Source organism: Cyprinodon tularosa, unplaced genomic scaffold, assembly GCF_016077235.1.
Source record: "Cyprinodon tularosa strain WSP-4 unplaced genomic scaffold, ASM1607723v1 ctg31, whole genome shotgun sequence".
NCBI classification, from domain to species: domain Eukaryota; kingdom Metazoa; phylum Chordata; class Actinopteri; order Cyprinodontiformes; family Cyprinodontidae; genus Cyprinodon; species Cyprinodon tularosa.
Window position 1 is genome coordinate 1,575,309 of NW_024039019.1, and position 19,541 is coordinate 1,594,849.

A 19,541-nucleotide genomic window follows, 5' to 3' on the forward strand; every position below is an offset into this window, starting at 1 on the left:
ATGGCAGGCTTCTCCAATGTACTGCTGTCCTTCTCCCGGTCAGTAGTAGCCTCTCCCCCACCCTTTAGGTTTCTGTTTCCTTGGTAGACTTTTCTGATCTTTCACTATACTCCTTGGATCCTAAGGAGTAAGCTTAGCAAACCTTGGTCAGCCATACCCTCTCCTCACCCTGGCACTATTTCCCCGGCATATTCATCTGAACTTTCACTGTGCTTCTTTGGATCTGCCTTATCTCCCCGCTCCAGTGAGCTGTCTTCCCAGTGGGCTCCTCCGATCTACTGCTCCACAGGGGGCCATGTCACTCTCTCCCTGTGTTCTCACCAGGGGCGTTGCTAGGCACAAAGCTTTACTGGGGCACTGGCCCCCTACCGCATATGCCCCTCCTTCCATACACAAATACAGACAAGCACACTGCCCCACCCTGATAAATTCCTACCAAAATTACCAGTTGAGATATTAATGAGTATAAGAGCATATTTGTTTTAACGGACATGAACATTTTCAACATTGCAGCTATAAAAAATAAGACATCAACAACTTTAAAAAATAAAAAGTTTCCTTATACACATTCTGAAGTAATCATTAATTCCTAGGTTACAGAGTTTTAGTTCAGGGGAAAGTTTAACTAAGTGGTTCTCAAACTTTTTCTGTCATTCCCCACTTTGGACAAGGGGGAATTTTCAAGCCCCGCCTGTCCCCATCGCCCCAACACAATACTAATGAAATATGCAACAATCTTAAAATGTTCCAATTTTATTGAAGTAACAAGTAGTATCTAAATACAAACTATCTACATCAAATAACAGCAAGCTCAAAAATAAAGAAAATAAAAATGCAGCTGTGTCAAAATTTGTATCAAGCTTAAAGATAGAAAAAATTTAAGTGCCACTCTGCAATCTGTTAATAAAAGAAAAGAAATGAAATCCATCTGGCAAGACAGGTCTACAGGTGCTGGTCATAAAATTAGAATATCATGAAAAAGTAGATTGATTTCAGTAATTCCATTTAAAAAGTGAAACGTGTATATTATATTCATACATTACATACAAACTCATATATTTCAGGTGTTTATTTTGTTTAATTTTGATGATTACAAATGACAACAAATGAAAATCTCAAATTCATCATATCAGAAAATTAGAATATTACTGAAGACCAATAAAAACAAAGGATTTATAGAAATGTTGGCCAACTGAAAAGTATGAACATGAAAAGTATGAGCATGTACAGCACTCAGTATTTAGTTGGGCCTCCTTTGGCCTGTATTACTGCAGCAATGCGGCGTGGCATGGAGTCGATCAGTCTGTGGCACTGCTCAGGTGTTATGATAGCCCAGGTTGCTCTAATAGTGGCTTTTAGCTCTTCTGAATTGTTGGGTCTGGTGTATTGCATCTTCTTCTTCACAATACCCCATAGATTTTCTATGGGGTTAAGGTCAGGAGAGTTTGCTGGCCAATTAAGAACAGGGATACCATGGTCCTTCAACCAGGTACTGGTAGCTTTGGCACTGTGTGCAGGTGCCAAGTCCTGTTGGAAAATGAAATCTGCATCTCCAAAAAGTTGGTCAGCTGCAGGAAGCATGAAGTGCTCTAAAACTTCCTGGTATGTGGCTGCGTTGACCCTGGACCTCAGAAAACACAATGGACCAACACCAGCAGATGACATGGCACCCCAAACCATCACTGACTGTGGAAACTTTACACTGGACTTCAAGCAACGTGGATGAAGTGCCTCTCTTCTTTTCCTCCAGACTCTGGGACCTTGATTTCCAAAGGAAATGCAAAATTTACTTTCATCAGAGAACATGACTTTGGACCACTCACCAGCAGTCCAGTCCTGTTTCTCTTTAGCCCAGGCAAGACGCTTCTGACGCTGTCTGTGGTTCAAGAGTGGCTTGACACAAGGAATGCGGCAGCAGAAACCCATGTCTTTCATACGTCTGTGTGTGGTGGTTCTTGAAGCACTCACTCCAGCTGCAGTCCACTCTTTGTGAATCTCCCCCACATTTTTGAAGGGGTTTTGTTTCACAATCCTCTCCAGGGTGCGGTTATCTCTCTTGCTTGTACACTTTTTTCGACCACATCTTTTCCTTCCCTTCGCCTCTCTATTAATGTGCTTGGACACTGAGCTCTGTGAACAGCCAGCCTCTTTAGCGATGACCTTTTGTGTCTTGCCCTCCTTGTGCAAGGTGTCGATGGTCGTCTTTTGGACAACTGTCAAGTCAGCAGTCTTCCCCATGATTGTGTAGCCTATAGAACTAGACTGAAAGACCATTTAAAGGCTTTTGCAGGTGGTTTGAGTTAATTAGCTGATTAGAGTGTGGCACCAGGGGCCATCAATTTTGAACCTTTTCACAATATTCTAATTTTCTGATATGATGAATTTGAGATTTTCATTTGTTGTCATTTGTAATCATCAAAATTAAACAAAATAAACATCTGAAATATATGAGTTTGTATGTAATGTATGAATATAATATACACGTTTCACTTTTTAAATGGAATTACTGAAATCAATCTACTTTTTCATGATATTCTAATTTTATGACCAGCACCTGTATTTATCCCTGCATTAGTGGCTGCAATGAGCCTGTTTTGCATTGCACAGTTTCTCAAAACGGGGTTGCAGGCTTGATACTGCCACTCTCAAGTCATGCTCAATGTTCAGCTGAGATGGGAGTGGGAGAAATAACGTTGTTAGAGAAAGACAAAAAGTGAGTAAAAACACCCAAATAATATAGAGCTACTTTTTTCTGTCCATTAATGTTTATTATTATTATTATTTTTGTTTTATTAATGTTTAATTTATTACAATACTAACCCTCCTCCTTTACCCGGTTTGTGACCGGCAAAATGAACCATAAAGAGACACTATGGCGGAGTTACAATTTTTTTTAAACTTTTTTAAACGTTTTCTTTTTTTCCCTTGTGGTCCACCAAGGAGCCTACAAATCACGGTACAACATGAACATGCTGCTGTGTGAATCAAACGCCGTTATTTATTTAAGATAAAATATTTCAAATTCAGTTATTTATGATCAACCTGCGCCGTCAATCCCGGCGCATGTGCGCTTTATTTGCAGTCTGGACGCTGAGGGTAAACATGCTGTGTCTCTGACTGCAGCGCTGAGAGGGACTCCTGCGATAGCGGGGGAGAACGGGGTGGGGATGGGGGAGGCGCCCGACGGCAGCACCTGCCGCTGGAGGACAAGAAAAGGAACGATACGTGCTTTCATGTAAAAGTCTCCAAAAGTCGCTAGATTTGTCGCTAGAATTGTCGCTAGTCGCTTTTTTGAAAAAGAGTCGCTGGAGGGGTCTGAAATATAGCAACAAAGTCGCTGAGTTGGCAACACACAATATTATTACAAATAATATGCCGACGTTACGTCAATCATTATTTTGGCACTTCAGTTCCAGGTGAAATGTTTCTCATATCTAATGTTCTTTTAATTAGACTGCATGTAGGCTAGTAATGATTACTTTGTGGGTTTGATTGGTCTAAAAAGCGGCAACATACAGCTATAAGGACAGTTTGCTCTCACACGTTCTACATTTCACACAACACACAGAAACACACACCGGAACTTGGCGCGCCCCACCTGTCACGTCTCAATTCCCCACCAGTGGGTCGCGCCACACACTTTGAGAACTGCGGGTTTAACTCAACCTGAACTAAGTTTTTCTTTTATTTTTGAGCATTAAAGTGTACCTCCTATTTTTCCTTTTTGCAAAGCGGTCAATCACTTGTGACTCAGCTTAGAAAGTTCTTCCTTTTCAACTGATAAAATAGCAAGATGATGGAGCCTGTCTTGTCCCATTGTGCACCTCAGCCAAGTGTGGAGCCTTCTCAACACACTGAATGACCTTTCACAACCACAGCTGTTGACTGGGATGGTGAGGGAGATCTGGATGACCTGTGTTAGTGTTGGGAATATGATGTTATCAAGCAAGTTGAAAACACACTGCATATCCTTGATGACAAGGCTTTCTTTTTCAATCATAAAAAGCTTTCAAACTATTTTGAATTGAATGAAAGTTTTTTTTTAACTCCAAATTTGTCCTGGGGATAGTGGGACAACTTCACTTGTTTAGGACCATCATGCTTTCCCCCTAAGTCACTAATGTCCCATTCTTGTTTGTGGACGCTGGTTGTTGCTCCCTCATCACCTTCATGGTCCTGTCTCTCACCTGTCTCTTGCCTGTCAGTCTCTCCCCCTCCTCCCTTTCCTACTCCAGCACCTTCATTCTCATTCTCTACAGCAAACATTAAAAACCGTAAATTTATAATTATGTAAATATCTATCATATTGCTTATAACGTCCCTAATGTAACTGCTTAGCTTAAATCACTAATTCATTACGGGACCTTACCTCCCTCTCTCATCTTGTTTTACTGCTTCCCTGTCTCTGCTTCGTGTGAGGAATTTCCTGATATCCATCTACAAACCAGTGCAGTAATTTTCAGTTTGTAGCCTATAAATCATGTGGTTTCACTGGGAAAATAATAAAATTGACAGGTAAGAAACGTTACCGGAACTAAAAATGCGTCGCGGCCGCACAGTGTCCCATCCAACTCAGTTGAGAGGAGCGTGTTAATTTACCTGCAGTTCATGCAGTGACATGCGCTGACGTGGGGGCGCTAATACGTCCTCAATTTGGAGTTACCAACACACTTGCTGCGCATTTGAGTAGAAATATACGTCTCCTCCCGTTGGAATTATCTAAATTGATGCATTAAAAAAATGTATCACTGTTGCAAATATTCATGAGATTTATACTGGGGCACAGCTCATTTATACTGGGGCACGTGCCCCAGTAAATGGGGTCTGGCGACGCCGATGGTTCTCACACTGATTCCCCGCTGCTTCTGTCTGAGCTCAGTCTCCTCTTCCCTCTGTTCGGCCCCCTGTTTTGGGCACTCCTGTTGCCGGTCGCTGATTGAGGCCTACCATTTCAAAAAGGTTGATGTCCAAGCACTCTCAATTGACCAGGGCAAGTCTTAGGTTGAAATATAAACAAGGTGCAAAATCTATCACATTATACTAAATATATAAAGGGGGCTAGAGCAGTGATTTTCAACCTTTTTTTTAGCACATTTTTTACATTTATAAAATCCTCAGGCACACCACCAGCCAAAATGACACAAAATGACACACTAACGCAGTACATATAGATATAGTTAAAGGAGAAGTTCGGTTTTTTACACTTTAAGCCCATTTTCTGTAGTGTCCAGGGTGAAATCGAATGATCGACACCAAAAGTTTGACAATTGCTCCTGTCTCTGCTTTTTGGCTCATTTAGAATCAACCCCTGGCTGCTTCATAATGGCTGCCATAGTGCATGTCGGATAATGTCCTTAAAACAACCTTAAACGTTCTTTTTTTAAAATATGCTACTCACCGTGTCGTCAGCGCTGTTCAATGGCGTTCCAAAAAAAGTTTGTGAAGAAAAAACGTTCCTGTAGTGTTTTATTTAGCATTTTGTAAATCCCATTGAGTTCTGTTGGAATAGTCAATATCCCTCCGCCACCCGAAACGGAAATGGGGCCTGTTTACACAGTTGTAGTCTTTTCGCTTCACTCTGTGTACTCCGACGTCGAGGTGCTAACGTCTCTGTTAAACACTTTAAAAAACTCTGAAAATGGAATACGAAAGGTGGATTCTTGATTCTCGACGTCGGAGTACACAGAGTGAAGCGAAAAGACTACAACTGTGTAAACAGGCCCCATTTCCGTTTCCGGTGGCGGAGGGATATTGACTATTCCAACAGAACTCAATGGGATTTACAAAATGCTAAATAAAACAAGACAGGAACGGTTTTTCTTCACGAAACTTTTTTTTGGAACGTCATTGAACAGCGCTGACGACACAGTGAGTAGCATATTTAAAAAAAGGAACGTTTAAGGTTGTTTTAAGGACCCTATCGGACATGCTCTATGGCAGCCATTATGAAGCAGCCAGGGGTTGATTCTAAATGAGCCAAAAAGCAGAGACAGGAGCAATTGTCAAACTTTTGGTGTCGATCATTCGATTTCATCCTGGACACTACAGAAAATGGGCTTAAAGTGTAAAAAACCGAACTTCTCCTTTAATAATAGTTTCTAAATGTATTTATATTCACTTGGTGTGAAACCTGGGCCTGTGTCAATCAAGACAAAAGGGATATCATTGTAGGAATAGTAGAAAGACACAAAACACTTCTTCAACAGTTCTCAGTCTCTCTCTCTGTTTTTAGTGTTTATTGCAGTCAAGCTTGACAAGATCAGCTCATGTAGATATGTGGTTGAAAATGGGAGCAATTTCAAAATAGCTTTGTTGGCCAGAATGGGGAACTCATTGGTAACAGATAACCAAAAACTGTTGAAAGGAAGATGGGATCTGTTTTTGTGGTCTTTTGTTGTCTCTGTTATTCGCAGATTATGTGGTTCTATTGGCTTCATCAGGGCGTGATCTACAGCTCTCACTGGAATGCTTTGCAGCCGAGTATGAAGCTGTCGACATGAGGATTAGTGCCTGCAAATCTGAGACCATGGTCTTGAGCTGGGAAAGGGTAGAGTGCCTTTGAGGATGTACTGCCCCTAGTGGAGGAGTTTATGTATCTTGGGGTCTTGTTCACTAATGAGGGGAAGATGGAATGAGAGATCAGCAGGCGGATTGGTGCGGCGTCTGCTGTGAAGCAGGCACTGTACCAATCTGTTGTGGTGAAGAGAGAGCTGAGCCAAAAAGCAAAGCTCTCGATTTACCGGTCGATCTACGTTCCTACCCTCATCTATGGTGATGAGCTTTTGGTCATGACCGAAAGAATGAGATCCCGGATACAAGCGGCTGAAAGGAGCTTTCTCTGTAGTGTGTCTGGGCTTTCCCTTAGAGATAGGGTGAGGAGCTCAGTCATCCGGGGAGGACTCAGAGTAGAGCCGCTGTTCCTCCACATCGAGAGGAGCCAGTTGAGGTGGCTCAGGCATCTGATTAGGATGCCTACTGGACGTCTCCCTGGTGAGGTGTTCCAGGCATGTCCCACCGGGAGGAGGCCCAGGAGGAGACCCAGGACACGCTGGAGGGACTATGTTTCTCGGCTGGTATGGGAGCGCCTTGGGGTTCCCCTGGAATAGCTGGCCCTAGTGGCTGGGGAGAGGGAAGTCTGGGCCTCCCTACTGAAGCTGCTACCCCCGCGACCCCGGATAAGCGGAAGAAGATGGATGGATGGATGGATGGATGGATGGATGGATGGATGGATGGATGGATGGATGGATGGATGGATGGATGGATGGATGGATGGATGGATGGATGGATGGATGGATGGATGGATGGATGGATGGATAAAAATTGACCTTCATAGTATAATCTGTACTGTGAAAAGTGTTGTTTTGCCTAGACAATGTTAAACAATTGGGGGAGTATAACATTTCACATGATTGCCTCTGCAATACAGATTAATGCTTGATTGTTGAAACAATAATACTATTAATATAAGTATGTAAAATATCCTGCTAACAAAAATATTACAAAAGTATATGACCTGCATTGAAGAAGAATAATCAGGTCTTGTCTAATAAATTAATAAATAAAACTCTTATGTCTGTGGGCATTCCTGTGCATTACACAGGTTACTGTAGATGTCTTTACAAAATAGTAAAAGGTAATAGACGTACTTTTAAAAGGAAGCAAAACACTAAAATTACATTTTATGACACATTTAGGTAGAGGCTGTTTTACTGCTTTTAAAATGTCTTAAGAACTCATTAGGAGTTCCTGACCATAATTTTAAATATCCAAACTGAAAGGAAAGGCCTTCTTTTTGGAAATATTTATTTTAATTAAAATAAACAACGTATATGATTTAAATTAATTCATGCATTTTTGATTAGAGACTGCTTAAAAATAAAGAATATTAATTTTGTGTAGAGTTTACAAAATGCTTCAGAAATCAGGAACATTTGCAGTCCATATAATTGGTTATTACACGGAATTGAAATATTCCTATATGTATTTTCTCATACAATCTTTAAAAACATCCGATTTTATTATAAAACAAGCTTTGGGGACTGATAAAATTATTCTATTTGGAAATTACTATTTGGAAATCATATAGTCATATATACTGCATATATATACTACTGCTACGGCTATCTTCAAAAACCTCATACAAAAATTTCAGTTTCATCAATTTACTCTTTTAAAAAAAGTAACCTATTTAACAAATGTATTACATGTCCTTCCATTTAAAACTATTTTATAACAGAATGCAAATCAAATCCCAGGAAGAAGTAAAAAAACAAAAAAAACAAGAATTTGACAAAAAAAAATACATTTTAGCGTTTTTTTTATGTTCTTACCCACTTAATAAATGTTGTTTTCCAATTATCAGTTAATGAATGCTTGCTCCATGAATCCTGATATGCAAAAACAGAAAATCCCATTTCCCCCTGGCCTTACTGACATTCTCAAGAGCATTTGTCACTGCATAAAAACAATTGTTAACCAAGGGAGGTTGGAAAATGCGCCTCAGAAACAGATACATATCTGCAGGACTGACCAGAGGACGCACTTTATTGTGCAGCCTTCACTTGTCTCCCAGGAGAGAGATTAAATAGTGGTCGGGGAGAAAACCCATTTAAGCCCCGCCACCAAACAAGCACAGTCCTTACCTTGTCGTTTACGGCGTGGCTCCACAAAAAGCTGCCATAACAGATGGAAAGTCTAAAAAAATACCGGCTAGTGCGACATTCCCCCTCCGTGACACAGCTCCAGCCTCCCTCCTCTATGTTGGTCTCCTTCGCGCTGCTGTCAGCGGCTGGTGATGCTCTAAGTACAGCAGGTGCGTAATGACGCGCTGCCCTCACCCTCTCTGAAGTTTAACAAGTGGGAAAAATGCATTTGCAAAGCAAACATATCTGCGAGTCTTTTCAATGTTTAAATATTATGAATAATGGCTATAGCGTGGTCAACATGGTTGTCTTTCAACAACAACTGGACTAAACAGCTTATAAAGAAATTACGCACAGTCTGAAAGTCGCACTCAGTGGCGGTGAAGGAAGGAAACAAACACTTCTCAACATCCCGAGTTCCAAAAACTCATTTTAAAGAAATTCTAATGATGATATGCGCTGGAACAGACATGGTTACTGATAAGTCCTTTGGAACTATTTCATTCTTTTTCTTTACGAATTCTGTTTTACTAATTATTCTAAAACAATAAGGTGACAGCTTCAGTGGTATTGAGATAGGATCTAATTTTTACAGATTAATTTAACAGTTTTTCTTGAGTTCTAATTCAAATTTTTACAGAAAACAGTACTTTTAACTTAAATTAAGTCAAAACTATGTAAAAATCCTTAATTATAAATGTATATTGACCTCAAAAGAAGTATAATTTTTATTGAACCTAATTGAAAAGAAATTTCACTTCATGCAGCTCTCTTAATATATTTGAATCTCTTGCCCTGTTTTTTATTTCTTGCTTTTCTATTCCCCCATGAAAACACACTGGCCCCCACCTGGACCCCTGGTACATTTGGTCTCGATCCGCCACTGTTCCTCACCTTCACTAGACGTGGATATACTTTAATATATTCTGCTGTAAAATTAGTCCTATATTTTCGTTATTACTCGAGGATTCAACCTCTGCCGTTTCACAGAATGCACAGCTTTGAGTGGTAACTAGGTGACTGCCAGACAGTAACCCAGAGAAACTTATGGGACTGATCCAATCAGTTCTCTGACAACCAGTCGCCTCAACCGCTCGGTGAACAGAGCATCGCTTCTGACAGATATGCTGCACAGGTTTCACCAACAACCTCCTCCCCACACCCCACACTGTCTTGTTGTCTGCACAATCTCAGTAGTTCTAATCCGCACATGATGCACAAATTATTGTATTGCCTGTTCACTTCACTCACAATAAAAAAAACACCACCTCGCAGACAGTAAAAACCGGGATAGTTTATCCGACTTGCGGGCATCCGTGAACAACTATCTATATCAGGGAGACTCCCGGAACTTCCGGGAGATTTGGGATGTCTGTAAATATATTCCGAATTTTGTGTTGTGTAGGAATAATAAACAATAAAATAACAAGAAAATACTGTACTGTAAAATGTTTTCATAATATAAAGCTGTGCGCCTGGAGAATAAATAATTGATATACAGCTATGGACATTTTTACAGTAATGGATATTTGAAAAAAGCAGCAACATCAGAGATGTGCAAAATGACAGCAGCTGTCACGGTCTAGGTTCTGTTATTTTTTTCTTTTGAGTATTCAGTTTATCTTTGCTCCATGTTTTCTAGTTTTATTGGTTTAATTTGCATTTTGTTTTGTTTTCTGGTTAGATTTGAGTTTGTAGGTTTTTATGTGTTGCCCTATCTTGTTTGTCTCCTTTTCCCTAGTGTTAAGAATCCATTTTGTGTGGGGTTTTTTGTGTTTTCTTTTACCACCACTAGATGGTGCCCTGTCTTCGTTTGAGCCTCCTCGCACACCTGCGGCTCGTTGGGTCATCACCAGAGGAGTATTTAAGCAGTGGGCTGTCACTACCTCGACGCCAGTGTTTGCCAGTATTGGGCACTCTAGCCCAACTGAGATTAGCTGAGTCCAACCTTTAGCCTTGTCTTTCTGAGTCTAAGCTTGCTCTGTCTTTGTTCTCCGGCAGGAAGCCTTCCTGATCCACTGGATAGGCCTGGAGCTTCTACCCCCCTGGAAGGATAAACTGTGTCATAACTGAGCAAGGGGAAACCTCTACATCAGTGGTCGCCAACCCGTCGATCGCGATCGACTGGTAGATCTTTGAAACATTCCCTATAGATCCCGATAACAAAATAAAGCTTGAGAATTAACTGTCCCAAAATTACAATTTATGGCACTAGCTCTCAAGTCAGACATTTGATAGGTGACAGCAGATGTGGTCAGCTGGTATGGCAACAGCTGCGTGAAAAAAATCGAAAACTTATCATTTTAATGAGGAATGGGAAGAGGAATTTATTTTCACCATGGTGAAAGACAAGTGTATTTGTATGCTGTGCCACCAAACGGTTGCGCTGTCTAAAAGAGGAAATCTGGAGCAACACCACAACACCAACCACGTCAAATTCAAAGACAGTTTCCCCGCCAAGAGCGCAATCCGCGCTAGAAAAGTTGCTGAGCTGAAAGCGAGTTTGAAGATCCAGCAGTCACTTTTCACAAAACCTGTTGCTCAACATAAGGCTGCGACTGAAGCTTCATTCCATATTAGTCATCTTTTGGCTAAACATAAGAAGCCTTTTACAGAGGGCGATTTATTCAAAGAGGCAATGGCCATCACTGCAGATACGGTTTTCAACAGCTTCAGCAACAAAGATGACATCAAAACTGCGCTCCGCAGTATCCAGCTTGGACCGAACACTGTTGCGCGGAGGGTTGAGGAACTGTCTGCTGACGTGGATCGACAAGTGCTAACAGATTTGTCACACTGTGAATATTTTTCACTCCAGTTTGATGAATCCCTGGATGTAATGGACACAGCTCAGCTAGTTGTATTTGTCAGGATGGTGTTCCCGGACTCTACAACGAAAGAGGATCTTCTCACACTTTTGCATTTAACGGAAAGAACAAGAGGTGAGGATATTTACAACGCATTTAAAAAATATGTCTGTGATAATGACATCCCGACTGACAAACTGGTGGCAGTTACCGCTGATGGAGCTCCAGCGATGCGCGGCGTGCGCTCTAGATTTATTGCGTTGTGCCATAATGACAGCAATTTTCCCGACTTTGTGAATTACCACTGTGTCATTCACCAGCAGACTTTGGCGGAAAAGGTTGTGAACTTTAATCACGTTATGCCTGTGGTGGTCAGGCTGATCAACTCAATTAGAGCAAAAGCGCTTTAGCGCCACTTATTCAAAGCGTTAATGGATGAGCTCCATGCCGTGTAGGGAGACCTTCTCCTCCACGTTTATGTCCGGTGGTTGTGTCGCGGAAAAGTACTGCAGCGGTTTGTTGATTTGCTGCCTGAGATAAAGACCTTTCTGGAGACAAGAAACGAGGAGTGTGAGGAGCTGTCTGATGATCAGTGGCTGCTGGACCTGGGATTTCTGACGGACCTGACGGCAAAACTGAACGCACTGAACAACGAGCTCCAGGGAAAAGACCGACACCTTCCACACATGATCAGCGCAGTGAATGCGTTCAAGGCCAAGCTGGGTGTTTGGAAAACACAGCTGAAAAAAAGGAGGCTGACACACTTTTCCAACTTGGAGAAAATGTCACAGGCCATCAGTGACAAGGATGTTTTTCACCCTGAGGAGTACTGTGGTCACCTGGACAAAGTGGCAGCAGAGTTCAGTCACCGTTTTGGTGAATTGGACGCCATGGAAGATGTTGCTTCATTCATTTCAAATCCTTTCCTGACCACTGATGTGGAACAGGTGGCAGCCAAATTTCAGCAGCTATTTGCTCTGCCTAGTGGGGTTGACATGGAGATTCTGGATTTAATAAATTACATTGAGCTGAAAGGACGATCACAGGACAGTAACTTTTGGGGATTTGACAGCAGGGAGAAGTTTCCCCTCTTCACATCATGCGCACTAAGAGTGAGTGCCTACTTTGGATCCACTTACCTCTGTGAAATGACGTTTTCACAGATGAAAATAATTAAATAAAAATACAGGAGCCGCCTTAGTGACAAACACCTCACAGACTGTCTCCGACTAGCTGTCAGTAGTTATGAGCCAAACTACAGGGCACTCACAGACAGCATGCAGTCACAGCCATCTCACTAACCTGGGTGAGTAACATGCTAGTTTTAACATGGGATGTTAATTACACATAAAGATTGTAAATAACTACACTGAGCTCATTTACACTGACTGGGAATTCTTTTAAACACAATCAGTTCTATTTTAATACATTTTATTCCTAAAATGTTAATGTGGTGTAACTTACATGAAAGTTAAGTGGATAAGCATAACACTGCATGCAATATGTTCGCTTTTAGTTTGTTATCTTCTATAAAAGAAATGGTGACCTCATACAAAAGGAAATAGGTCATGCCTTTTTTTTTGTGTTAGACATAAAGCTATATCTAAAGTTGCATTGAAAATTGTGTTAACAATACAGTTCTATTTGGTAAATTGTTGATATTAATGTGACTAGTGAAGCTCCAGAAGATAAGCATAACACCTGATATGCCGTGCTTTACTTTTGTGTTGATATTAATTGAATTTGATATGAAGCTATGGCCAGTTTGATTTGCTCCTTACAATGTTTTCTTTGTTGCATTAATTTGTCCCGTTGGACCATAAACATTTTATGTAATTCAAAAACAGTTGTTTTATGAGTTCATTAGTAAATTAAAGGCTTCATGTTTGAAGTAGAATCTGGGCTTCTTTTATTGCAGCGCCTCAGGTAGATCTTGCTTCCCACCAAAGTGGAGGTTGGGGATCTTGGGCTTAAAAAGGTTGGAGACCACTGCTCTACATGATCCTCTCAAGTCCTCTTCAGGAAAACTCGGTGACAGCCAAGTCCTTTGCTCCTCTGGACCCAATGTGAGTCTGCCTGTCCACCCTCCAACGAGTTCTTTCATCTCTGGATAAGACCCCACAAACTGGATCCAAAGATTAACCAAGAGTTCCCCAAACGTGAGTGCCTCTCTTGCAAATTACAGACCTTTTTTCCTACGGTCCCTGAACTGATCATTGTGATCTCCCCTTCAGAGTTTCCAGTTCACCAGTCCCCTGAGGTCCAACTGCGTTATCCAGCTGTATATCTCTCAGTCTGTGTTTTTTGTAAACCACAGTAAAGCTGTTAACTTTTTCCCTTGGTTTCTGAGTGTGTTTCTGCATGTGGGTCAGATCCTTAAAGCCCATCATGACACCTAGCTGCTTCCTAGACCGCTCTCTTCACACCTGCTCCCAATCTGCTCGTTAGGCCTTTCTTTGTTCAGTCTACCATAAATACTCTCCTTGTGCAGTTCCTTAGGGCTGGTTCCTCGTCTTACCCCGGCTCCTCCTCATTGTTTTCCCCTGATGTCTCCATGGTTCTGGTTTGTTTTATATTTTTCATGTTGGATTGTTGGTTTCCTGCCTCTGTTACCTGTGTTTATTACATTAAATCGACAAAAACTCACTTCTGCCTCCCCTGCCTCTGCATTTGGATCCTTGGGGGGGGCGACGACAAAGTGAGTTGGGTGAGGTCTGAATTAACTTTGATTTGGTAGTCACAAGAACATATCTGCTGCAGCTATTTAGCGTCTGCAACAAAGTAGTCCATTCTTAAATAAATTTTGTGTACTTGTGAGAAGTATGAGTACTTCCTTTTGTCTGGATTTAAAGTATGCCATACATCACACAGCTCGTACTCAGATACTCAGATGTACTCGGTACAAACTCTGTACAAACTTGTTTGTGGCTTTAGTTATGAACTGCACAGGCCAGGTAAAACATAAAACTGAAGAAATAAAAAAACATCATTACAGGGGCATTACAGGACGCAAATGGCAATGGAAGGGATTAAGTAGTATAGAGGCTAAGCCAAAGCTTTAAGCCCCTGAGGTGGTACACCAGGGTAAAGTTGACACGCCGATTACTTAGCCGCTTAATTGAAATGAGAGCCGTCCTTGATGTTAGTGCAGGTAATCCATTTATTTCCATGGCTCGGCAATGTTGACAATAACACCGCATACATTGTTTCTGCGATCCACATAGCTTTCACTTCTGTATCGGTAGTATTGCTTTGCGTTGCGTTGCGGTCAAAAACTGTTTCCCCCTTTCGGGTGGAACACACCTGTCCTCATCAACACCGGATCATACTTATATAGACAGCTGACAGATCATGTGACCCAAACCATTTGGAATACAGAAATTCATAATCTGCTCCTACACACCGGCCCCTAATTGTTATGGCAGGCAGACGTAACAATTATATGCAATAACAATAGGAGCAAATGAATACATAACTGTTGATTTACACCCCCTGTATCAAACAAAGTTTGGTAATAGGTCTTTCAATGATATTGTTCTTTGTCTGCAGTTTTACAGATCTTTAGCAAGAGGCCAGGAGCCACGTGGGGCAGATGAATCCATGATGACGACGACATCTCCAGATTTCAAATTTTGCTTCTGTTGATTCCACTTCTGTCTTTCTTGCAATAGGGGCAAATACTCCTTGATCCAGCGTTTCCAAAATAAATCTGAGATGTATTGAACTTGTCTCCAACGGCGCTTCACATACATATCTGACGGTTCAAACAGCCCAGGTGGTAAGGCAGGTTTTCCTTTTAGTAGCAGTAGATGATTTGGTGTGAGAGGTTCCAAGTCATTTGGCTCATCTGATAGCCTTGTTATTGGACGATCATTCAATATGGCCTCTATTTCACACATAACAGTATGAAGTCCATCGTCATCCAATCGTTGCTGTCTTAAAACGGAGTTGAGGATGCGCCTAACAAGGCGTATCATACGTTCCCAGACTCCACCATGATGGGATCCTGCTGGTGGATTGAAACTCCATTCAACTCCAGATGGCGTAAGAGCATCTTGAATCCGTTTATTATCCAATGAAGCGAGAGCTTGCCTCAACTCCCGTTCGGCTCCAACAAAATTTGTCCCATTGTCCGACCTGATGTGAACAGCTTGACCCCTTCTGCTGATAAAACGACGTATTGCATTAATGCAGGCATCTGTTTCGAGGGAGTTTGCTACTTCCAAGTGTATTGCTCTGCTCGTCATACAGGTGAATATCACACCATATCGTTTGCATTGTTTTCTGCCTTGCTTGATTTCAACAGGTCCAAAATAATCCACTCCAACATTTGTAAATGGAGGCAATGCTACAATGGAATGCTAGAAGCTTGGTAGCAAATGGTCAAGAATGAAAAGGATTTATACATAAACTCAAAATAAAACCTGACATATGTGTTCAAGAAACATGGTTAAAACCTAGCTTAGAATTTATCATTGATGGCTATAATAGCATTTATAGAGATAGAGAGGAGGGTTATCAAGGTTATCGTGTTGCAAAAACAAGGGATACCATTTTGACGCTTAGACAAATAAAATAAATGCTTGAGTATATTGCTCAGTATATATCTCTGACATTTATCTGTATTTTTGCATTGCAGTAAATTCAGGAAAATAGGCTACAGGCTTCTAGATGCATCTGCCCTGAACTACTGAGGTGTCAGTCTGCTCATCAAACCATGTTTTAGTCATAAAGGGTCAAATAAAGGGTATTATTAAGATTATTAATGAACCTGAAAAAGCCCAAGCACAGGTCATTCTTTACAGATGACAATTTTCACACAGTTTTAGGGATTACTACTGCACACAAATTAGGGTGATTCTCTGAATTCGGTGCACTTTTGATCTTGTGATTACTGAAAAAAATGTCACAAAAAAATGTTGCTTTTGATCATGGTGTCTGATTTTGGACTATTTTAACCTCTGAGAAAATATGTTTTCCCACCTTAGGCATGCAATCCCAAAGATTATTCTAAATTTTTTTGTCACATATGTTGTTTTAAATTCAACCCTGTAACGGGACAATTGAGTTTCTGTGTGGGTACAATCCCAAAACATATTCAAACTAATTCTTCCAGTGCCTTAGTAATCACTTGTCCCTTATATAAAATAACTAATTGTAAGTAGATTTTTTTCATTGTAAATAATCATTTATGACTGTCAGGTATGATATGGCCTCTTTATATACCTACAGTCTTCATTAATCACAAAAATATACTTTAATGTAAACATCACATTAAGTTTTCATATATTTTCTCTTTTGTCCTCTGAACTTTACAGACAGTTCAGCTAGCATTTATCTCAAATTTTTTATTATTATCACAAAAAGTCTGAAAATGTATCAAGTAACAGGGTTGAACACATTGTAACAGGGTGGCTCACACTGTAACAGGGTTGAAAGAATCACAAAACATTTAATCAAATTTAAATTTAATTTAATGCATTAAAACAAACAAGAAAAGAAACATTTTGGATGTAATATTGAATACTCTAAAAATTATTTAGATGAACAGTATAGGCTGAATGCTGTAAGCAAAATCTCTCTCTGAAATCCGTTTAACTTTTGCCTTCAGAACTGCCTCAATTCTTGGTGGCATAGATTCAACAAGGTGCTGGAAGCATTCCTCAGGGAGTTTGGTCCATATTGACATGATGGCATCACACAGTTGCCGCAGATTTGTCGGCTGCACATCCATGATGCGAATCTCCCGTTCCACCACATCCCAAAGATGCTCTATTGGATTGAGATCTGGTGACTGTGGAGGCCATTTGAGTACAGTGAACTCATTGTCATGTTCCAGAAACCAGTCTGAGATGATTCCAGCTTTATGACATGGCGCATTATCCTGCTGAAAGTAGCCATCAGAAGTTGGGTACATTGTGGTCATAAAGGGATGGACATGGTCAGCAACAATACTCAGGTAGGCTGTGGCATTGCAGCAATGCTCAATTGGTACCAAGAGGCTCAAAGAGTGCCAAGAAAATATTCCCCACACCATGACACCACCACCACCAGCCTGAACCGTTGATACAAGGCAGGATGGATCCATGCTTTCATGTTGTAGACGCCAAATTCTGACCCTACCATCAGAATGTCGCAGCAGAAATCGAGACTCATCAGACCAGGCAACGGTTTTCCAATCTTCTATTGTCCAATTTCGATGAGCTTGTGCAAATTGTAGCCTCAGTTTCCTGTTCTTAGCTGAAAGGAGTGGCACCTGGTGTGGTCTTCTGCATCTGCCTCAAAGTTCGACGTACTGTGAGTTCAGAGATGCTCTTCTGCCCACCTTGGTTGTAACGGGTGGTTATTTGAGTCACTGTTGCCCTTCTATCAGCTCGAACCAGTCTGGCCATTCTCCTCTGACCTCTGGCATCAACAAGGCATTTCCGCCCACAGAACTGCCGCTCACTGGATGTTTTTTCTTTTTCGGACCATTCTCTGTAAACCCCAGAGATGGTTGTGCGTGAAAATCCCAGTAGATCAGCAGTTTCTGAAATACTCAGACCAGCCCTTCTGGCACCAACAATCATGCCACGTTCAAAGTCACTCAAATCACTTTTCTTCCCCATGCTGATGCTCGCTTTGAACTGCAGGAGATTGTCTTGACCATGTCTACATGCCTGAATGCACTGAGTTGCCGCCATGTGATTGGCTGCTTAGAAATTAAGTGTTAACGAGCAGTTGGACAGGTGTACCTAATAAGGTGGCCGGTGAGTGTGTATATATACATATATATATATATATGTGTGTGTGGGGGTGTGCGTGTGTTCTAAAAGTAATAAACCATAGTTTCCATGTTACAAATGTTCATTTCTTAGGATCTACTACAACAAACATATTAGTCATGTATAAAGCAGAGTAAAAAGTAGTGTTTCTAAAACTATCATCATTAAAGTCAACTATACTTCAAACTATATTTCCCTCACCGTGAGGACCCTGGTCTGGCTTGGACTTTGTCTTGAATATCACAGTCATGAGTATGTGGAGGGGTTAGAGAGGCAGACCCAACATTTTCAATCTCAGCCTTCCTTTTCTGTCGCTCCTTAGCTTTCCACCACTCCCTCTGCTTACGTCTTCAAGCTCTCTTACTCAGGTCGCTGATTGATTTCTTTGCTTCTCTATCTTTTTTCCATCGCTCATGCTCTTTCCTGAGGTATTCTTCTCTTCTCTGTGAATCTGCATTTCTTCTCACCCTGTATTCTCTTTGCCTCTCTGCATTTGATTTAGCCATCAGATATCTGAAAATAATGTATGAAATAACATTTAGAGAAAAAGGACTAACTTGCTTAACAACAGAAAAAACTTCAACCCCGTAACAATAATTCAACCCCGTAACAGTGTTTTTTGTTATGGGGTTGAATGTTACAGGGTTGAAGATTAAAGCCAAAAGTAGTTATAAGTCCACATTAGCTAGCAGTATGGTGTAGCTTATGGCATGTGGAAAACAAGAAATTCAAGTATTTTTCAAAGATAATTGTTTTATTTTTCCCAAACAATATTAAATATCATTTATACATGTAACAGTGTTGAAAGGTTGAGGTTGACGATGCAAATTTATTGATAAAAACGATGAAATGTAGGTGAGAAAGTAAGCTTTACACTTACCTCTCTTCACAGTTTGAGAGGGAAAAGAGTTGAGGGATGTCACTTCCTGTGTGTGGTTGAAGTTGGACTGAACCAATATTTAAAAAAAGGGAACATTGGTATGCTGTTACGGGGTTGAACAAAAACTGAGGGACATGATCAAATAGTGCTATTTTGTCAATAATTTGTTTATTTTTCTCATATTTCTTTTATTCAGCTTTGAGTAAACATGCAAATAATAATTTTAGCAGAAAAAAATTAGATTATTCTAGCTATTTTATTTGTTTTACATTCAGTGAAAAAGTACTTTAGGTGCGAGGGGACATGCTCATCTCACTCACCTCTGATCTTCAGCAGCCCATAAAATCTTTAAAAATTAAAATTTTAGGATATAGATGTGTGTTATAAAGCAGAGACATGTGTATCTTTCCATTTGTTCTTTTTAAATTTTCTTTATTGTTTACCTTAT

At 40.7% G+C, this 19,541-nt stretch overlaps 1 protein-coding gene across 2 annotated transcripts in view; it reads right to left on the reverse strand.

Moving 5' to 3' along the window:
- Nucleotides 1-8,814, reverse strand: part of LOC119788062 (sodium/calcium exchanger 2-like) — a 62,392-nt gene extending 53,578 nt beyond the window's left edge. For both annotated transcript variants that reach the window (XM_038292191.1, XM_038292192.1), the window contains exon 1: nt 8,643-8,814. The gene's annotated coding sequence lies outside the window, so the exon portion shown is untranslated. The remainder of the gene's footprint in view (nt 1-8,642) is intronic.
- Nucleotides 8,815-19,541: the final 10,727 nt, after the last annotated feature.